Source organism: Macrobrachium nipponense, chromosome 23, assembly GCF_015104395.2.
Source record: "Macrobrachium nipponense isolate FS-2020 chromosome 23, ASM1510439v2, whole genome shotgun sequence".
NCBI classification, from domain to species: Eukaryota; Metazoa; Arthropoda; class Malacostraca; order Decapoda; family Palaemonidae; genus Macrobrachium; species Macrobrachium nipponense.
The window spans coordinates 32,470,902-32,478,401 of record NC_061090.1 but is presented as its reverse complement, the minus strand read 5'-3'; positions in this window follow the sequence as shown (position 1 = coordinate 32,478,401).

Genomic DNA, 7,500 nt, shown 5'->3' with positions numbered 1-7,500 from the left:
AATGATCTAGCTGTTGTTTGAAGCCCATGCCACACTTGCTTTATTAAGCAAAGACTACAAGATAGTCGACAAACATTACTGAAAGTTGTATACACTAGAAACTAAAGAAATTAATCTTCCAGTAAATCAAGTGTAAAAATGTTAACAAAGGATAAAATGTCCATAATATTCCAGATAGTAATAAGTTACAAGGACAGACCCATAAAAATATTCCTGGATAACAAAATGGGATTCAGTCTCCCAGAGAGTCATTTCAAAACCAAAAAGAGTGATTTAAATAAGATCTTAATTTTTTCCCGTTTTTCTTTCTTCATTTCTATCTCTCTGTGATTTTATTAATCTATTTATTGTCCAGATATTAATAAGTTACAGTGACAAATCCATGAAAATACTCTGTAATAAATAGGATCCAGTCTGTCATACTGTAATGTCAAAATCAGAAAGTGATTGAAATAAAATCTTAAATTTTTTCCCCGTTTTCCTTTCTTCATTTCTATCACTCTGTAATTTTATTTATCTATAATTTCCCAGGTAGCAATAAGTTACAATGACAAATCCATGAAAATACTTTATAACAAAATGGGATTCAGTCTATCAGACTGTAATGTCAAAATTAAAGACTGATTGAAATAAGATCTTAAATTTTTTCCCCGTTTTCCTTTCTTCATTTCTATCTCAGTAATTTTATTTATCTATAATTTTCCAGATAGCAATTAGTTACAATGGCAAATCCATGAAAACATTACTCTATAACAAATTGGAATTCAGTCTATCAGACTGTAATTTCAAAACCAAAAAGACTGATTGAAATAAAATCTTAAATTTTTTCCCCATTTTGCTTTCTTCATTTCTATCTTTCTGTAAGTTTATTTACCTATTTATTGACTCCTTTTCCTGCACTTTTACCAGAGCCATAACTTTCCCTTATACAGAAGTCATCTTGGATGACCAATATTTCCCGTATGCGTTTTTCTCTGGACTTTTATTGTCCTCTCGGGGAAACAAAGTCCCATTTATATATCTTTCGACTCTTTATTTTTTGTTATTTATGAAGTCTGGGTCCATTTCATATAAGAACATTTGTCTGTGTAGTTGTCTAATATCGAACCAGATGCCAAGTGTGTAGCATCATTTGTCTTGTAAGTAAATAAAAAAGGGGGATTAGACTCTCTCTCTCTCTCTCTCTCTCTCTCTCTCTCTCTCTCTCTCTGCTTTATCTCCAGTGTTGTATTTTTCCTGCTTTTCCGCCTTCCATTTCCTCTATAAAAGTATCTCTTGTCTTCTAAGGGAAAAATGTGCCTTTACTCTCTCTCTCTCTCTCTCTCTCTCTCTCTCTCTCTCTCTCTCTCTCTCAGCGTTTTCCTCCGTGAAAGCCTTTCTCCCTTTCTTCCTATCGTTTTATCAATTCTGACAGGCCAAGAAGTCTCGAAAAGAATGCCGTGGGTAATTTCTCTCTCTCTCTCTCTCTCTCTCTCTCTCTCTCTCTCTCTCTCTCTCTCTCTCTCTCAAGAGGCGCTGGATTTTTAGGTCTCTGTTCGGTCAGCGTGGCTATGTTAATTCCTCTCTAAAAAAGATACGTTCATTGAACAGAACTATATATATTTCTTTTGCAGTTTTTGGAAATTGTCAGCAGGTTTACATATAATATATATATATATATATATATATATATATATATATATATATATATATATATATATATATATATATATATATATAAAATATATAAGGGAATTCAGGTCCTCCTGAAGATATAATGTGGCCAGAAGAGAGAGAGAGAGAGAGAGAGAGAGAGAGAGAGAGAGAGAGCATTTGTAGAGTGGTTCTTCGGGGGCATTTGTGGATGTTTCTGATATGATCTTCCTCTATAAGGAGAGAGAGAGAGAGAGAGAGAGAGAGAGAGAGAGAGAGATGTCTCAAAGACTTGTTAGTCCATCCTTAGGGGAGACATCGTGTACTCGCGTATCTCTAGGAGCAGGTTTTACTGTTCATTCACAGTCTCCTAATGATTCTGTCTAGCTTTCTTTTAAACTGACATAAACATTCATTAGCTAGCTTGTCAAACAGAGATGCAGTAATCTATTCTATTTAAATAAGTTTGGTTACTACTTTACACGAAAATTTCAATGCAATGTAATGTCATCTATGGTCAGCAAAGAGTCCCATCACCGATTACTCAGACGTAAATAATTGCAAGATAACTCTTCCTACTCAGGTACGAAAATGATTCCCTCTCTCGGGTTTAATGGATTTTCCCCCGAGAAAGACGCTGATAGGGGTCATTTTTCAAGAGGATTCTTTACTAAAATCGCCTTTATTGGCTTGAGTGTCGATGGAGTTGGATAAAGTGAATCCTTCAGACAATGAATGTTTTGGTTGCAGGTCCACAATAATATACCATGTGAGTATATGGTCTTTAATGGATATTAAAAGCTTTCGAACCCTTGCAACTATTGTCTTCATTTCGACACAGAAAACTGTGCCCACAATGATTGTTTTGAGGGAAATTTTGGTTTTATAAAATAAATAGCTCTATTTTATCTACTTTTTCGTTTCTCGAGGTTTTATATCTGTCCTAAATGGGACAAATTTCGGGATACAGATTAAGTGTGGGTGTAAATTATCTTAATTTTTTCATAATTACACTTCCAAGGCTTCCATTCTTTAATGCTTCATTATCTATGATTCATCCCTGTTCGGACGCTAATTGGGTCAAGGGAAGTAAACCTTACATAACATCAGAATTAATTCGCGACATTCTTTTTTTTTTTTTTTTTTTGGCAAATTACGTCACGAGACAAACTAATGAAGTCTGAAGGTTCCAAGGCCCCACTTGACGTGGGACGACAAGGTCTAATTAAGGCGTGACGAAACGCATTTTATTTTACTATTCTTCTCCTCGGTCCCGAGAGACCACCGAGGAGGCGCCGTTTCCAACAATCCTCGTTTCATTGCAATTTGTCCCTCCGCCTTGTCGAGAGAATTTCGCTGTGGCATCAGTTCCCCTCAAAGACGAAATGCCTGGTGGAATCTTTTCTTTTTCTGTGGAATTTGTTTTTGTCTCTGAACGTGAGTTTGTGTCAATTTGTTGAAAGTGTATTGGTATGCTTTACAAATCTTTAAGTAAAGAAAGAAGATGGAATACTTATGAATTTGTATAGGCAAAATGATTCTGTGATATTCTCACATTTTTTCCTTCTAAGAAATTGGCCATTGTATTATTTATTTGTTAACTTATTGGGCTCTGGATTAATTAATTAAACTAATAAATAATTTCTTTATTGCTTACAAAACTGATTAATTTATGCATTAAAACTCTTGCTTGTATAGGAAAAACATTACGAAGAATGGAAAATAGTAATTTTCATCAGCTATTCTGATCTGTCTTTTTATGAAACTCTGGTGTCGCTATTGAAAGGTTTCTGTCAATCTGTTAATTGATGGTGACACTGTAAGTGATAGTAGTTACTATGTTTTTAACTGCACAAGGATGCATTATCTCTCATGATTCTGTAACGCACCATCGGTTATGTAACAAAAACGGAATTTTTTTCGTGTTTGGTCAAAGCCTCATCTATATTTTTCTTGACAGTTTACAATCTCCCTTTCGTGTTATGCCCATTTCAGTAGACTGGTGGTGTTATTCAGAGCAGATTCAGTTTCTCTCTCTCTCTCTCTCTCTCTCTCTCTCTCTCTCTCTCTCTCTCTCTTAAAGGCGATGTTTTTCCACATTCTGTATGTCCCCCCTCTCGAAGATGACCAGATATCGCAGACTTCAAAAACAAAAACAACGGGAACTCGTTTCTTCTTCTTTGCTTTCACATTGCTTTGATATTGTTTATGAAATCCTTTTCGATTGTTGCTGGCCTCCTCAAATTCATTTTATAATAAACAGAAGAGAGAGAAGACTGAAACCCATTCCCATATACAGGACTGCGTCAAAGCACGAAAATATGATCAAACTGTGAATTGGTAAACGCCTAGAAAACTTACTCTAGGGTTAATATATTATTAAGAGTATTTTGTTATATAATTATCATTCCTTGAAATAATTGTGCTCGTAATGGAATAACATTTCATTATAATTTCATGCAAAAATAATATAAACCACGACAAATTCAATAGTAATTATTAAAAAAAAAAAGATTCTCAAGAATCAGGCCAAAAATGTAACGATTAACCATCAACTATTAAACTAACATTTCATCGTATATCAGTATGAATTATGAATAATGAAATATTAATAATTATTACAAATATTTTATCACAGTCATAAACATATCGATTTAAAGCACATACTTAACTAAAATTACATTATACATAAATTTAAATCATTAATAATACGATAACAATTATTCTTATGAAGAAAAAAAATTTAGCTCATTCATGACGACGAATGATAGGCCACAAATCCACTAAAAGCCCAAATGAGAATCTCTGACTCACCACCAAAAACCCAAATGAGAATCTCTGACCGACCACCATAAACCCAAATGAGAATCTCTGACCTACCACCAAAAACCCAAATGAGAATCTCTGACTGACCACCAAAAACCCAAATGAGAATCTCTGACTGACCACCAAAAACCCAAATGAGAATCTCTGACCGACACCAAAAATAAAACCCCAAATGAGAATCTCTGGACTGGACCAACCAAAAACCCAAATGAAGAATCCATCTGGACTGACCACCAAAAATAAACCCAAATGAGGAAATCTCTGACCTTGACCACCAAAAAACCCAAATGAGAATCTTCTGATGACCACCCCCCAAAAACCCAAATGAGAATCTATGACCGCCCACAAAAACCCAAATGGAATCTCTGACCGAACCACCCTAAAAAACCCCAATAAATGAGAATCTCTGACCGACATCCAAAAACCCAAAAAATGAATCTCTGTGAATGAACCACCAAAAACCCAAATGAGAAATCTCTGACCTACCACCAAAAAATAAACCCAAATGAGAATCTCTGGACCTGACCACCAAAAAACCCAAATAAAATGTCGAATCTTCGACCGACCAAAAAACAAAAAAAACCAAAATGAGAATCTCGACTCACACCAAAAACCCCAAATGAGAATCTCTGACCGACCACCATAAACCCAAATGAGAATCTCTGACCTACCACCAAAAACCCAAATGAGAATCTCTGACTGACCACCAAAAACCCAAATGAGAATCTCTGACCGACCACCAAAAACCCAAATGAGAATCTCTGACTACTACCACCAAAAACCCAAATGAGAATCTCTGACCGACCACCATAAACCCAAATGATGGAATCTCTGGATGACCACCAAAAAACCCAAAATGAGAATCTCCGACTGACCACCAAAAACCCAAATGAGAATCTCGACCGACCCACCAAAAACCCAAATGAGGAATGATCGGAATCTCTGACCTCACCACCAAAAAACCCAAATGAGAATCTTGACCACCAATAAACCCAAATGAGAATCTCCTGATCTCTGACCACCAAAAACCCAAAAAGAAATCTCTGATGACCACCAAATGAGAATCTCTGACTGACCACCAACCAACCCAAAAAATGAGAATCTCTGACTGACCACCAAAAACCCAAATGAGAATCTCTGACTGACCACCAAAAACCCAAATAAGAATCTCTGACCGACCACCAAAAACCCAAATGAGAATCTCTGACCACCACCAAAAACCCAAATGAGAATCTCTGACCGACCACCAAAAACCCAAAAAGGAATCTTGACTGACCACCAAAAAACCCAAATGAGAATCTCTGACCTAACCACCAAAAACCCAAAGGAGGAATTCTTGACACCACCAAAAAACCAAATGAGAATCTCTGAATGACCAACCAAAAAAAACCCAAAATGAGAATCTGACTAACCACCCAAAAAAGTCCAAATGAGAATCTCTGACTACACCAAAAACCCAAATGAGAATCTCTGACTGACCACCAAAACCCAAATGAGAATCTCTGACTGACCACCAAAAACCCAAATGAGAATCTCTGACTAACCACCAAACCTCAAATGAGAATCTCTGACTGACCACCAAAAACCCAAATGAGAATCTCTGACTGACCACCAATAACCCAAATGAGAATCTGACTGACTACCAAAAAACCCAAATGAGAATCTCTGACTGACCACCAAAAAACCCAAATGAGAATCTCTGACTGACCACCAAACCCAAATGAGAATCTCTGACTGACCACCAAAAACCCAAATGAGAATCTCTGACTGACCACCAAAAACCCAAATGAGAATCTCTGACTGACCACCAAAAATCCAAATGAGAATCTCTGACTGACCACCAAAAACCCAAATGCGAATCCCTGACATAAAAGAAGAGACAGGAAAATCGCGAAGCCGTTGAATTCATGATGAGATGAATTCGGAAGGAGCAGCAAATGAATTTCTTGGGGGAGGATAGGTGGGAGACGTGGGGGGGGGGGGGGGCACAATGAGATGAAGACGGGAGCAACATGCAAATCTTTTTTTCGCTGAAGGCGCGAAAAAGCTTATCTTTTCTGTCCCACGGTTAAAAAAAATTGCTTTTTTTTTTTTATTTTTCAATTCGATTTTTTTTGGGGGGTGGGGGGTTCACTAAAAGCTTTTCTCATAATTTACGTTGGTTTCCTTTGCTAGGTTTTACTTCGAACGGCACTTTGTCAAGACTGAAAAACTTAATCCCAAATTTCACAAGAATCATTATTGACATTTTCTTTATTTCTATTGGTGAAATTTGTGTTGATGGCAAGGTTCGTCTACTGCATATAAAATGGAATATAATTCCGTGTAAAATGCAATATATCCATCATATATTCTACGTTTTATCCCGAAAAATACATAATATTTTTTTTTCTTTTTGCGAAATTCATAGTAATAATAATTTCAGGCGTTTGAAATAATTACACTATATTGCAATATTTAAAAAACATATTAGACTGAAACAACAGAAATAATATAATTTAAACACATGATTATATATATTTTTAACTCTAACTTAAGCCCCTTATTTTAATATATTTAATTATAAATTAAACCCGCCATTTAAATATTCTTGATTATAAAGCAATTTTTAAAATGTATATTAGCCCGAAACAATAGAAATAATATAAATTAAACACATATTTTTCACTCTAACTTGAACCCCGTATTTTAATACTTCTAATTATAAATTAAACCCACAATTAAAATATTCTTCATAGTAAACCAAATCCAGACTTTTACTATTTTTTGAAAATCCATTTCATGGTGAAGACGTTTCAAAACTGTAGAACCTTTTAATATTTTTAATTGTAAATTAAACCCCCAATTTGAATATTCTTCATTGTAAACCAAATCCAGACTTTTACCAATTTTTGAAAATCCATTTCATGGTGAAGACGTTTCAAAATTGAAGAAACTTTTAATATTTTTAATTGTAAATTAAACCCCCAATTTGAATATTCTTGATTGCAAACCAAATTCAGACTTTTACCATTTTTTTTAATCCATTTCATGGTGAAGAAG